Source organism: Triticum urartu, chromosome 4A, assembly GCF_056163025.1.
Source record: "Triticum urartu cultivar PI428250 chromosome 4A, HENAU_Tu73, whole genome shotgun sequence".
NCBI classification, from domain to species: domain Eukaryota; kingdom Viridiplantae; phylum Streptophyta; class Magnoliopsida; order Poales; family Poaceae; genus Triticum; species Triticum urartu.
In genome coordinates this window covers 597,098,635-597,114,531 of record NC_141876.1, presented here as the reverse complement: position 1 = coordinate 597,114,531, position 15,897 = coordinate 597,098,635, and the positions used below count along the sequence as shown (strand labels likewise).

At 41.5% G+C, this 15,897-nt stretch overlaps 1 pseudogene; it reads right to left on the bottom strand.

Moving 5' to 3' along the window:
- Positions 1–12,857: 12,857 nt before the first annotated feature.
- LOC147977042 (expansin-A31-like) lies at positions 12,858–14,275 on the bottom strand (annotated as a pseudogene).
- Between the last annotated feature and the right edge of the window lie 1,622 nt (positions 14,276–15,897).

Here is a 15,897-nt window from a genome sequence, read left to right as displayed (position 1 = left end):
AAAAAATTAAATAAACAAAAAGCCTCATTAACAAATAATATTTTAATTAGATCATCAAATCTCATATACCTAAATTTTCTTACTAAAAATAAACTAGTTATATTAATTATTCAACTAGTTCTAATCTCATATACCTAAATTTTCTTACTAAAAATAAACTAGTTATATTAATTATTCAACTCATTCTAATCTCTAGTTCGACAATTTTTCTATCTAGCTAGCTAATTCATCTAACATTCGACATTAATCTAACATTCGATCATCTAATTAACTTTTCTAAAAAAACAGAAAATAAGTAAAAAAAAATGTGTGTGTGTGTGTGTATGTGTGTGTATGCATGTGTGTATATATACGTATATGTGTGTACCTATGTATGTGTGTATGTGTGTGTACACGTATATGCGTGTGTGTGTGTGCGGCCCCGTACACCGCCGCCCCGTACGTACGAGCGGGGGCGCCGGCGTACGGGGCAGGGGCGCCGGTGTGTGTGTGTGTGTGTGTGTGTGTGTGTGTGTGTATGTATGTGTGTGTACGTATGTGTGCGGGAGCGAGAGAGAGACGTACGGCCGCGGCGATGACGTACGACGGACGGCGGCGGCGTTCGGGGTGGCAGCGCGAGACGACGATGACGACGGGCGGCGGCGGGGACAGCGACGATGACGACGGACGACGGTACGGGAGACGGGCGGCGACGACGGGATCGAGCGACGCGCGTGGCGGAGGTTGGAGACGAAGTGGGGAGATGAAACTGAAATTTTCGTAAGTGCTATATATATAGGATGGGCCTTTAGTACCGGTTCGTGGCTCAAACCGATACTAAAGGCCTATTTTCGCTAGGCCAAGCGGCGGAAAACGAAGGCCTTTAGTACCGGTTGGAGCCACCAACCAGTACTAAAGGGGGGCCTTTAGTACCGGTTGGAGCCACCAACCGGTATTAAAGGACTTGCGCTGCCACACCAAAGTTTAGTCCCACCTCGCCCGGCGAAGGGCAGCCGCACTGGTTTATAAACCCAGCCGCGGCTACCTCTTCGAACTCCTCTATATAGCAGGCTTCTGGGCTTAATTAATTAGGGCGCGCTGCCCTGTGAGTCTGCCGGCCCTTCTGGGCCTGCATTTGCACACCCTAGGTCTGGCAGACCCACAGGGCAGTGCGCCAACAAATTTTTTATATAGTTTTTTCTTTTCTGCATTACTTATTTTCTTTTATTTATTTTTGAGTAGTTTTTTATATAGTTTTTTCTTTTCTGCATTATTTATTTTCTTCTATTTATTTTTGAGTAATTTTTTTGTATAGTTTTTTTATTTTCTGCATTATTTATTTTTGTATAGTCCGAAACCCTGATACTCCGAAAGAGTTTGTCCAGTTTGTACACGAAGTGCGTCCAGTTTTTGCCGTGATCCTCTCTACTCTTTCGCGCATGCTATGCGGGTGATATGATGATACCATGCCAAGTTTCAACATTTTCAGGATTCATTTTGTAGTGATTTTCAATTTCACGGTCATTTAGCTATCTAAACAATTAGGTAAATGACCGAAAAACAACAAATGATGTCAGAACATGTTGAAAATTGATGACGTCACTTTAAATGTTGCATACTGAATACAAAAGAAGTCCGGAGTTCAAATAAGTTTAAAAAACATTGAAGTGGCCATGTAACAGATGAGTTCTCGTCCGAAACCCTGATACTCGGAAAGAGTATGTCCAGTTTGTACACGAAGTGCGTCCAGTTTTTGCCGTGACCCTCTCTACTCTTTCGCGCATGCTATGCGGGTGATATGATGATACCATGCCAAGTTTCAACATTTTCAGGATTCATTTTGTAGTGATTTTCAATTTCACGGTTATTTAGCTCTCTAAACAATTAGGTAAATGACCGAAAAACAACAAATGATGTCAGCACATGTTGGAAATTGATGACGTCGCTTTAAATGCTGCATACTGAACACAAAAGAAGTCCGGAGTTTAAATAAGTTATTAAAAATAAAAAAGAGGTGCAATGCTGGTTAATTTGCTTCAAGCCATTCGGAATATGCACTGCACATAGCTCAGTGCAATCTATGCTATTCCGCAAGGCTTGAAGCTAATCAATATGTAGGTGAGCATTGCAACTCTTCGTCATTGTCTGTGCACTCACGGCTTATAAACCGCTCATATTGCCTTTCTCTTGGCGAAGATCACAAGATAGTTTGGTTAAATTGCATTACTTGTAAGTCCAGTTAACATGGATGCTTATGATGCAAGAGCAACAGCAAAAGTGAAAATTTGGCACAAATAGGTAGTTGTGTAACTAAAATAGGTAGGAGGAGAGATAGCTCTTATGTCACAAAAAAGAAGTTGTATCAAACTTTTTATGTCGGATCTAGAACAAACCAATCGGTATCGCCATCATACAGCCCAACCGTGGCTCGTGATGCATATATATGCATATCAAATGCACGGTTGGACGTATGATGGCGAATCCGAATGATTTGTATTCAGTCGATAAACTGGTAGATGTATGCAGTCGATGAACTGGTAGATGTATGTAGTCGATGAACTGAAAGACTTATGCAGGGAAGGCGAGAGGTGGGCTATATATAGGGTCGTCTGGCTCACAAAGTGATTGTGGTAGTTTCGATCCAACGACTCACATGAGCTAGGAAGAAACACACCCTTGATCCAACGACTCGCAAGAGCTAGAAAGAAACACACGATCCGTGTGATTCTTCCTGATTGGTGGGATGCACATTAGTACCCACTCCGGACTCCGTAAACCCTGATACTCAGAAAGAGTTTGTCCAGTTTGTACACGAAGTGCGTCCAGTTTTTGCCGTGACCCTCTTTACTCTTTCGCGCATGCTATGCGGGTGATATGATGATACCATGCCAAGTTTCAACATTTCAGGATTCATTTTGTAGTGATTTTCAATTTCATGGTCATTTAGCTCTCTAAACAATTAGGTAAATGACCGAAAAACAACAAATGATGTCAGAACATGTTGGAAATTGATGACGTCGCTTTAAATGCTGCATACTAAATACAAAAGAAGTCCGGAGTTCAAATAAGTTTTAAAAACATTGAAATGGCCATGTAACAGATAAGTTCTCGTCCGAAACCCTGATACTCGGAAAGAGTATGTCCACTTTGTACACGAAGTGCGTCCAGTTTTTGCCGTGACCCTCTCTACTCTTTCGCGCATGCTATGCGGGTGATATGATGATACCATGCCAAGTTTCAACATTTTCAAGATTCATTTTGTAGTGATTTTCAATTTCACGGTCATTTAGCTCTCTAAACAATTAGGTAAATGACCGAAAAACAACAAATGATGTCAGAGCATGTTGAAAATTGATGACGTCGCTTTAAATGCCGCATACTGAACACAAAAGAAGTCCGGAGTTTAAATAAGTTATTAAAAATAAAAAAGAGGTGCAATGCTGGTTAATTTGCTTCAAGCCATTCGGAATAGTATAGATTGCACTAAGCCACTGCACATAGCTCAGTGCAATCTATGCTATTCCGCAAGGCTTGAAGCTAATCAACATGTAGGTGAGCATTGCAACTCTTCGTCATTATCTGTGCACTCACGGCTTATAAACCGCTCATACTGCCTCTCTCTTGGCGAGGTGGGACTAAAAACATCTTGCCATAACCTCATTAGTACCGGTTCATGGTACGAACCGGCACTAATTGTGATGGTGGGGCCATAGCCTGATCGCAGGCTGACACAGCCTCTTTATTACCGGTTCTTGGCATGAACCGGTACTAAAGGTTCGCCACGAACCGGTACTATTGATCGCCGCCACGAACCGGCACTAATGTACACATTAGTGCCGGCTCTAATGCAAACCGGCACTAATGTGCTTCACGTTTGACCCTTTTTCTACTAGTGAACTAGGGCCAGACCTATATTTTTCAGCTCGAAACTCAAGACCGAATACTCGAGAAGCACCATCAAATCAAAGTCAGCATGCATTGTCGCCACCACTTTCCTGATGTTGGCCGAATATGCCAACCCCATGTTAATAGATTTCGACAAACTTTGTTTTATTCACGAAAAAACCAAGGAAAAACAAAAACAAAGAAAAAAAGAGCAACCAAAAACAAGAAAAAACCCAAAACCAGAGTAAAAAAATCAAAACCGGAAGGAAAAACCAAAGCCCAGAAGCACAATTGCGTTTTCACTTTTTTGAAAGCAGAGGATGTGCTTTTATTTTATTTTTCTCAGGAAAGTACAGGTTGTGCTTCTCGCATAAGCAAAGTTGTGCTCCTCGCGGAAGCAGAACACATGTTGGGTTTCCCCTTTTTTTCAGTGAAACACATTTTCTTTTCCCTTTCGGAAAGCATAGACACATGTTATGATTTCCCTTTTTTGGGTGAAACACAACTGTGCTTTTTCTTTTCAGGAAGTATAGTTGTGTTACTCATGGGAGCACATGTTGCGTTTTTTCTTTTATAAACACAATTATGCTTCTCGCAGAAAAACGATTCTTTCTAGAAAAAACCAAGAAAAAAAGAACTCCAAAAAAATAAAACCAGAAAATGCGTGCAAAAATTTTAAAAACAAAATCTCGAAGATATGTCCAGAGCGTGTCACGTGGCAGTGATTGAGCACACCACCTGGCGTGCTCTCATGCTAAAAAAAGTGAACTTTGCAGGAGCCCTCCCAGGGATACCCTTTGATTTGGACCCCTTGTTTTTTTTCGTTTTTCGTTTTTCTTCTTTAGTTATTTTGTTTTTGGTTCTTTTTAATATTTTAAATTTTAAAAATGTTCAGGAGCCCCAAATCCAAAAATAAATGTTCTAAATTTATGAAGAAACATGATTTTATAATTTTTTCACAAATTATAAATGGCTCGTTATTTTTAATTTTTTTGAAATGCTCTTTAACTTCAAAATATGTTCTGAAATTTATAAAATATTCTCCCTTTCGGAAAATGTTCGAAAATTCCTATTTTCTCACAAATTTCAGAAAGAATTAATCAATTAGACAAATGTTCACAAATACAATTTTTTACAAATACAAAAGATGGTCATGAATTTAAAAGATTTTCTTAGATCTAAAAGAACTTGTAATTTGAAAATTATTGCCGTATTTCCAAAAGAAGTTCATGAATTTTATAAATGTTGGCTTTTTTCTGAAAAATATTGTGTGATTTTAAAGAATGTTTACAAATTTGGAAAAGTGCACGAGTTTGATAATGGCTTTGATTAAAAAAATAAAATTTAAAGTAAAAACATAAAAGGAAAAAGGAAATGCAATAAAAATATAATAAAAAGGAGAATCCGAATTCAGGGAAGGTTTTAGAACCTTCTGAAATAGGTGAGGGAAAAGTCGGAGTGGGCTGGCCGACAGAGAGGACGAGCGCACGACAAGGTATATGGTCCACAAAATCAATTGGAAAGGGCCCGATCGAACGAGTGTCCACAAAAACCATCCAAATTAGCTGGCAGGCCATCTGTGTTTATATTTGTAGCGTGGTCTACACCCCTTCATTGTTCACCAACAGTGCACTTAAAACAAAAAAGGGCTTATCCACACACACAAAAGGAGGAAAAGGCATTTTAAAATACTCAAATAAATAAAAATAAAAATTATATATACATATAGACTAGATAATTGCTCGGGTGTTGCAAGGAGGGAATTACATATAAATATTAAGTTTTCTCATGATTTACCTGCCCATATTATGTGATTGTGTAAATAAAAACATTAGTAAAAAATTCATACAAATACATATACATATTAGGAGGACTAGGATGTACATGGCCAATACTAATACACAAAGAATGACGTCGACAAAGGCAAAAGTTATACAAAACTGAAGCTCTGCCTAGGTGGAGGAAAAAGAAGAAGAAAGGAAAAACTCTCACGTGATCAAAACAACGATTAACGAACCTCAACTATGACCATTCCCGCCAACCATCTCTTGACATCACAGAAACAAGGAGAAAGGTTATCTAAGAGCAACGCTTCTAGGAAAGTAATGATGGTCAAGCGCACCGTCAGCGTATCCAACCACTAGATATCAAATCCTATATTTTCAACTTGAAGATAAAGTTTGAGAAAATTCGTGAAATGCCTTGAACAAGGTAATGGCGCAAAAACACTGCCATTGCCAAGTACAACTAACTAGGGCCAGACCTAGAGTTTTCAGCTCGAAACTCAAGACCGTATACTCAAGAAGCACCATCAAATCAAAGTCAGCATGTGTTGTCGCCACCACTTTTGTGATGTTGGCGTAATATGCCGACCCCATGTTAATAGATTTCGACAAAATTTGTTTTTTCACGAAAAAAACAAGGGAAAACAGAAACAAAGAAAACGAGCAACCGAAAAACTAGAAAAAACCAAAAACTAGAAAAAAACCAAAAACTAGAATAAAAAATTTAAAACCGGAAGGAAAAACCAAAGCCCAGAAGCACAATTGCGTTTTCACTTTTTTGGAAGCAGAGGATGTGCTTTTATTTTATTTTTCTCGGGAAAGCACGGGCTGTGCTTCTCGCATATGCAAAGTTGTGCTCCTTGTGGAAGCAGAGACTCTACTTCTCGCAGAAGCACATGTTATGATTTCCTTTTTTTTGGTGAAACACAACTGTGATTTTTCTTTTCAGGAAGTATAATTGTGTTTCTCGTGGAAGCACATATTGCGTTTTTTTTAGAAACACAATTATGCTTCTCACGGAAAAACAATGCTTTCCAAAAAAATAAAAAATTATACCCAAAACCTGGAAAAAAAGCAAAAAAAAGAAGAAATCCAGTAAACTAAAACCAGAAAATGCGTGCAATTTTTTTTAAACAAAACCTCGAAGATATGTCCAGAGCGTGACACACGACAGCGGTTGAGCACACCACCTGGCACGCTCTCACGCTAAAAGAGTGAACTTTGTAGGAGCCCTCCCAGGGATACCCTTTGATTTGGTGCCCCTTGTTTTTTTTCGTTTATAGTTTTTTCTTCTTTAGTTATGTTGTTTTTGTTCCTCTTTTAATATTTTAAATTTTTTAAAATGTTCAGGAACCCCAAATCCAACAATAAATGTTCTGAATTTATGAAGAAACTCGATTTATAAATTTTTTCACATACTACAAATGGATCATAATTATTTTAATTCTTTTTAAAAATGTTCTTTAACTTCAAAATATGTTCTGAAATTATAAAATATTCTCCCTTTCGGAAAATGTTCGACAATTCCTAATTTTTTCACAAATTTCAGAAAATATTAATCAATTAGACAAATGTTCACAAATACAAAAGATAGTCATGAATTTAAATATTTTCTTCAATTTAAAAAACCAGTAATTTGAAAATTATTTCCGTATTTCCAAAAGATGTTCATGAATTTTATTAATGTATGCTTATTTCTGAAAAATATTGTGTGATTATAAGGAATGTTGACAAATTTGGAAAAGTGCACGAGTTTGATAACAGCTTTGATTAAAAAAATAAAATTAAAAGGAAAAATATAAAATGAAAAAAGAAATGCAATAAAAATATAATAAAAAGGAGAAACCGGATTCAGGAAGGTTTTAGAAACCGTCTGAAACAGGTGGGGAATAGTTGGAGTGGGCTGGCCGACAGAGAGGACGAGCGCACAACAAGGTATATGGTCCACAAAATCAATAGGAAAGGGCCCGATCGAACGAGTGTCCATAAAAACCATCCAAATTAGTTGGCAGGCCTTCTGTGTTTGTATTTGTACCGTGGTCTACACCCCTTCATTGTTCACCAGCAGTGCACTTGGAATTAAAAAAAGGGCTTATCCACACACACACAAAAGGAGAAAAAGGCATTTTAAAATCTTCAAATAAATAAAAATAAAAATTACATAAACATATAAACTAGATAATTGCTCGTGTGTTGCAAGGAGGGAATTACATATAAATATTAGGTTTGCTCATGATTTACCTGCCCATATTATGTGATTGTGTAAAGAAAAACATTAGTAAAAAATTCATGTCCACAAAAATGGAAAAAAATGTCGGTGAAAATGGATATATGTAAACTATTTATTAGCAATTCACACCTTTGTCCTTTTTGTATAGCTTACGAGTTAGCGGGATTAAATAAAAAATAGGTATATGTAAACACATCTATGCAAGTGGGATATTTTTTTTAGAGTTTCCGGAACATCTAGATTCAAATTCCTTTTTTAAAAGCATTGGGCTCCATGAAAGCCACCGGGTCCCAAAACGCCACTCTCCTAGGAATAGATCACTATCCCAACAATGTTTCTTTCCTTCTTAGATTTTTGTGCTAATTACACATTTTTGTGTGGTGCTCACCTCCTTTTTTAGAAACGAACTTTATATATGTGTTGGGAAATTATACTGTTTTCCCTTCTTTTAGGGCGTGACGTTGGGTTTGCAGTTCATGTATTAATGTTGTACACTCAACTCACACACAAAAAAATTGTTGTCGAATCAAACAGGAATTACATCACTTTATTTATTTCTCTTTAAAGGCAAGAAAATATATGCTGGCAAAAAAACATTCTTCGTTAGAAAGAATCTCATGGTCAATTTTGGAGTGGTTTTATAAACATTCTTCGTTTTCTTTCTTCCTGTGGAAGAAAGAGGACCCTTTTGCTAGGATTTCTCGTGTCTCCGGCCGGTGCCGTCACCGGTCTACCTCGTCTCAAGTTATCTTTGGACCATGGAAGCGCGGTGGATCCCGGCCCTTGCCGGGCGGGAGGGTCCCGGTGGTGTTTCTAGCATCGTCCGCGGGGCCGGGGGGGGGGGGGGGGGGGTTAGCTCCGGCGGATCTCGCGGGATTCGGTCAGCGTTTGTCTTTGGTGGATCCACGTGGATCATGTCTTCGTTCGTGTGTTTACATGTTGGATTCTTCTGATGTACGCTTCTCTTTATTGGCGGCAGTTGTTGTTCTGTTGCGCTGGACTTATGTGGCCTTAGCACGACGACTTCCTGCATGTTTACTATAACAAGGTTTGTCCGGCTCCGATAAGGAAGGGGCTAAGACGGCGGTGCGCCTTCGGCTCTCTCCAGTGCTTATATTCGTCGCTAGATGGTCTACGGATCTTGATATATTTTTTATTTCTGATGTTCTTTGCAATATCTCGACAGTTCTAGCAAAAAAGAAAAGTTAGTGTCCGCCAAATTATAGACAAGCTAGCATGTGCATAGTCAGTCAATTAGCACTCAAACAGTATAGGAAATACAACAATTCATTAATTTCTAGGGAGGATGCTCACGCCCAGCTTTGTTGGAAAGCTTTGGCAGAAGACAATCATCATCAGCTAAAAAGAAATGAAGCTAGCATCGGCATGGTCCAAAGAATCTCATGGTCAATTTTGGAGTGGTTTTATAAACATTCTTCGTTTTCTTTCTTCCTGTGGAAGAAAGAGGACCCTTTTGCTAGGATTTCTCGTGTCTCCGACCGGTGCCGTCACCGGTCTACCTCGTCTCAAGTTATCTTTGGACCATGGAAGCGCGGTGGATCCCGGCCCTTGCCGGGCGGGAGGGTCCCGGTGGTGTTTCTAGCATCGTCCGCGGGGCCGGGGGGGGGGGGGGGGGGGGAGGTTTAGCTCCGGCGGATCTCGCGGGATTCGGTCAGCGTTTGTCTTTGGTGGATCCACGTGGATCATGTCTTCGTTCGTGTGTTTACATGTTGGATTCTTCTGATGTACGCTTCTCTTTATTGGCGGCAGTTGTTGTTCTGTTGCGCTGGACTTATGTGGCCTTAGCACGACGACTTCCTGCATGTTTACTATAACAAGGTTTGTCCGGCTCCGATAAGGAAGGGGCTAAGACGGCGGTGCGCCTTCGGCTTTCTCCAGTGCTTATATTCGTCGCTAGATGGTCTACGGATCTTGATATATTTTTTATTTCTGATGTTCTTTGCAATATCTCGACAGTTCTAGCAAAAAAGAAAAGTTAGTGTCCGCCAAATTATAGACAAGCTAGCATGTGCATAGTCAGTCAATTAGCACTCAAACAGTATAGGAAATACAACAATTCATTAATTTCTAGGGAGGATGCTCACGCCCAGCTTTGTTGGAAAGCTTTGGCAGAAGACAATCATCATCAGCTAAAAAGAAATGAAGCTAGCATCGGCATGGTCCAAAGAATCTCATGGTCAATTTTGGAGTGGTTTTATAAACATTCTTCGTTTTCTTTCTTCCTGTGGAAGAAAGAGGACCCTTTTGCTAGGATTTCTCGTGTCTCCGACCGGTGCCGTCACTGGTCTACCTCGTCTCAAGTTATCTTTGGACCATGGAAGCGCGGTGGATCCCGGCCCTTGCCGGGCGGGAGGGTCCCGGTGGTGTTTCTAGCATCGTCCGCGGGGCCGGGGGGGGGGGGGGGGGAGGTTTAGCTCCGGCGGATCTCGCGGGATTCGGTCAGCGTTTGTCTTTGGTGGATCCACGTGGATCATGTCTTCGTTCGTGTGTTTACATGTTGGATTCTTCTGATGTACGCTTCTCTTTATTGGCGGCAGTTGTTGTTCTGTTGCGCTGGACTTATGTGGCCTTAGCACGACGACTTCCTGCATGTTTACTATAACAAGGTTTGTCCGGCTCCGATAAGGAAGGGGCTAAGACGGCGGTGCGCCTTCGGCTCTCTCCAGTGCTTATAGTCGTCGCCAGATGGTCTACGGATCTTGATATATTTTTTATTTCTGATGTTCTTTGCAATATCTCGACAGTTCTAGCAAAAAAGAAAAGTTAGTGTCCGCCAAATTATAGACAAGCTAGCATGTGCATAGTCAGTCAATTAGCACTCAAACAGTATAGGAAATACAACAATTCATTAATTTCTAGGGAGGATGCTCACGCCCAGCTTTGTTGGAAAGCTTTGGCAGAAGACAATCATCATCAGCTAAAAAGAAATGAAGCTAGCATCGGCATGGTCCAAAGAATCTCATGGTCAATTTTGGAGTGGTTTTATAAACATTCTTCGTTTTCTTTCTTCCTGTGGAAGAAAGAGGACCCTTTTGCTAGGATTTCTCGTGTCTCCGACCGGTGCCGTCACTGGTCTACCTCGTCTCAAGTTATCTTTGGACCATGGAAGCGCGGTGGATCCCGGCCCTTGCCGGGCGGGAGGGTCCCGGTGGTGTTTCTAGCATCGTCCGCGGGGCCGGGGGGGGGGGGGGGGGGGGAGGTTTAGCTCCGGCGGATCTCGCGGGATTCGGTCAGCGTTTGTCTTTGGTGGATCCACGTGGATCATGTCTTCGTTCGTGTGTTTACATGTTGGATTCTTCTGATGTACGCTTCTCTTTATTGGCGGCAGTTGTTGTTCTGTTGCGCTGGACTTATGTGGCCTTAGCACGACGACTTCCTGCATGTTTACTATAACAAGGTTTGTCCGGCTCCGATAAGGAAGGGGCTAAGACGGCGGTGCGCCTTCGGCTCTCTCCAGTGCTTATAGTCGTCGCCAGATGGTCTACAGATCTTGATATATTTTTTATTTCTGATGTTCTTTGCAATATCTCGACAGTTCTAGCAAAAAAGAAAAGTTAGTGTCCGCCAAATTATAGACAAGCTAGCATGTGCATAGTCAGTCAATTAGCACTCAAACAGTATAGGAAATACAACAATTCATTAATTTCTAGGGAGGATGCTCACGCCCAGCTTTGTTGGAAAGCTTTGGCAGAAGACAATCATCATCAGCTAAAAAGAAATGAAGCCAGGTAATTAGCTTTGCAACAGTACAGATAAAAATGTAAAAACGCGCCAGGTAGGGGTCGAACCTACGGCCTTCCGCTAAGGAAACGGACGTTCCATCCACTGAGCTACAGGCGCTGTTATGTTCCCATTTCAGTTCCATTCTTACTCGGCATGTGTCAGCAAGTGGCAACTGAAATCATAAAATATTAACGCTGTTAGTTTCTTCGGATTTAATTTTAGACTAGGGAAACTAAGCGTATATTGACTTGTTATCCCAGGAAACGAGACGTAAGAGAAGCTTAAGGCGATTGCGACTTTGTCCAACAATGCTATTGTACCTAACGGAAAAAAAGACAATAATGTACCACATGCCGAACGTCAATGCCGTCACGCTCCTCAACGTGTTCTCTGGCACCAGCACCCTCGCCATCGTATTTGGTGCCTATGTCAGCGACACCTACCTCGGCCGCTACACTACTATCGCCGCGGCCGCCACCATGCCCTCCTTCATCAGCATGTAAATCCTCACCACGACCACCGCACTCCATGTCTTCTACCCTCCGGCGTGCAACGCATCCAAAGGGCGTCGGTGTGAGGCCCCCACCAGCTCGCAGCTATTGCGCACTCCTGGTGTCCTCCTTCGTCCTCGTAGGCGCTAGTGGCATATGTTTATCTTTCATTGTGTCCACTTATTCAATTTTTAATTACCTTCGCTTTAGGGTTATGTCAATACATTCTTTCTTTGGTTAGATTTGCATCATATGACTTGTTTATATTATGGCTTGGAACTTTTGCAAGAGAGAGGATATGTGGAAACGTACAGACATCTTGATCAAATCTTGCAGAGGTGAGGAGGGAATTCTAGTTAAATGAATATGATTAAATGAATATATTTCATCAAGCCATAATTAAAGTCTGTTGGCACTACGTGTAATTTCATCATAAATGTTTTGCTTCCTAAACTATAGGAGTACAATTTTATTTGTTTACCCTATCTGCACCATTGATAACCTATCCTAAATTGTTTGCATAGATAGGTCAAACATAACTTAAACTTAACCATGGAAGAAAAACTTAAATATGAAACGCTTGAGAGAAAATGATGCAGCAAAGCGCGCAAGCCCACTCCTAGTATATATTGTTCCAGGTGGAGGAGACATAGAGGGGGTCGATATTGTTCCACGCCAAATAGTCCATAATGGCATGGTGGTCGTTGATTACAGATTTTACAACTCAAATCTACTGCCACTCGATGGAGGGACGGAGCCAGGGGTGGGTGAGCATGGACCATGGCTCTCCCCATGATTTCTTTTTCTACAAACACCCCAATATTGTTAGCTTAATATGCTTTAGGTTTATCCGTTTATATATTTGGCCCCCTCCAACCTTTTATCTCTTCTATTGGCCCTGGCTCCCCTGACTCGATGGGCAACAAGCTGAGCAATCAAAAGGGAATAATGTATATGCGTGTGGACAGTTCCATGCTTGTTCGATCTGAACGAAGCAAACTGATAATAGTAAGTACAAATTACACAATGTTATAGCTAGTAGTCGAACTGCTGCCAGGTGGTGAAGGTCTGTCCGAACAGCCACCAGGCCGGTACCATGTCCTGGAAGACCTTGTACTAGCCGCCGGAGGAGGTGATGGCGAAGCTGAGGGCCTGTCCTGTCAGCCCGGCTAGGCACTGCCAGTTAGCGCCCCAGTTCTGGGACATGGGGATCCATGCCGTGTTGGTTCCCTTCACCAACATGCTCTTGACCGACCCGCTCCCGGCCATGTTGGTCACTAGCACAAGCTCGAAGTAGTTGAAGCCGTTCATGGTGAAGCGCAGGCCGTCCTGCCTCTGGCACGCGACCTGCTGGTAGAGGACGGGGACAATGCCGGCGCGGTAGATGGCGAGGTTCTCCCAGGCGGGTTGGGACATGTCGAAGTGGACACGTGGAGGGTTGCACCACCCGCCATTGTCGCTGGGGAGAGACCAGTTGGGAGGGCAAAAATTGGTGGCGGACACGGTGATGGACGTGCCGGGCTTGCACATGTCTGACTTGCTAGTGTCGCACGTGATGAGGTAGCACTGTCCGCACGACAAGCCGTTGTTGAACAGCGCCGTGCTTAGCGCGGCGTTGTTGATCCCGTACCCCGCGTTGTACAAGTTCTCGTACCCACACGCGCCACCTGCACGTTGGACATGCAAAACACAGTATTGTCAGACATGCACACATTCATTGCATTGCGTACCAGGTGATAAACCTTCCTAATTTTAAATAGCGAGCTATGCCAATAGCGGCAATGACAATCCTCCAAATCAGTAATAGCCGGATATTTCATAATTTTACGGGACATTTGTACTGAATACCATTCAGCAACACCTTACTCGTCACAAACAACCATAGCAGGACTATTAAATTTTGTAAATAAATAGTATTGGGCATATTTTGATGGTGTGGGAGCAAGCCGGAGTTAAGGCTTGAGTGGCTACATAGCTTACCCATTGTGTCAGATGGGCCGGGAGCCAGTAGCCGGACTTGGCGGGTGCGAAGGAGAACACGAGAACCACGGCGAACAGCTGCAGGAAGCTTAAGTGCATCCCAGCTGACATCTTTGTACTAGGGAGATCAGATGGTTGGGCTTCTCCGCAGCAGATAGCTTGCTAGATATTGTGGCGATCGAGTGGGTTTGAAGGGGAGGAATGATTGTGACAATGGTGATGCTTAAATAGGAATCTAGTTAGCTTAGAGGTGAGCAATGATGGAGAGAATGAGAATGATTGTCGTGTTAACGTATGAGATCGCGGTTCCAACGGTCGTGTGGGTGCACATGGCTGCAACTTCCACAGATTGACTCGCGCGTTCTAATCATCCAACGCAGGTCATAACGGCCGAGCTCTACTACCTCGTTTCTTAATATAAATGCATTCGAAATGATAGGTTAACTGAACAACCGATTTGACATTCTTCCAAAGGACTAGTCTACCATGTCTATGGCTGGTGCCTGGTACGTAGTAGCAGCTAAACGTTTCTGAAAGAGGGCTTCTACTTGAACAGATTTGAAAGGGTGCAAGTTTATGATATTTTGGGCTTTCTGCCTGGCCAACTTATGTCTTTTGGCACCACAGAAGATGCATATATGCAGCCGTTCAATTTTCTTGGCAACCTACATTCGGACCGTGCAATGTTCAACTGGACGGGCGAGTAGCTGAAAGCGAAAGCTGGAGTATTTTTTTTTTTACTTTATATAATTGTTCCTTAGTTAGTGGTGGATGTCACTCTAGCCACCAACTAGTTGAAAGTTCTAAACAGTCTCTAATTGCAAGCCCAACTCCCTCCAATTCTTGAAGCGCGTACACCTCTTTGGTAGTTGAATTATGCCTTTTGAATTACACTCATCAGATTACAGCACAAGAAGCATGATAAGGACACTGATACCTTATTTGTACCTTATTTCCCAAAATTAATAAAAATACGCAGCAGAGTCCTGCTGTTTCCCTAAAAAAAGAAGCATGATAAGGACACTGATCACCCCTCAGATAAAAATGATAAGAACACCAAGGCATAGAATTACACTCAGTTTACAAAGTTTTTTAAATTCATGACCTTTTTCAAATTAACGATTTTTTCAAATTCGTGGACATTTTTCAATTCCACAAAGAACATTTAATTGCCCAAACTTCTTTAGAAAAGTCAACATTCAGTTGTTTGAGGTTTAGCAATCAATGGTCTATGAAAGTGGTCAACATGTCATCGGTCGACCTAGTGCTAGCGAGGTCGAGTGTTACGGGCCAATTTGGGAACAGACTCTCAAGGAGCCAATTAGGACCTCTCTTGCCTGGTCGAACGTGTTGACTTCTGCAGCTAGGAGGCTGGGTGCGAATATGTCTCGCTTATAGCGAGACAGATGAATGTCTCGCCTGAAGCCGGCGTGAGACTGGATCGGGCACTCTCTTTTTGTACACTTTTTTTTTTATTTGTTGCTTTCTTTCTGTACTTTCGTTTATACATTCAAATACTCTATATATATATCTATAATAATTTTTAAAAATTTAACCATACATTTGAAAATAAAAATTGAGTACAGAAAAATGTTTCTGATGTACACTAAAAATGCATACAAAAATATATAATGTGTATTTAGAAGTAGACATAAACCTATTAATCATTCATTTGTAAATATTTGAAGATGTATATAAAATGTTACTATTGTATACGAGAACTATACAACGTGTATAAAAATAAGTTGGCATAACAACATGTATTTAAAAAAATATTAATTCATCTTTCAATAAAAATTAAAAT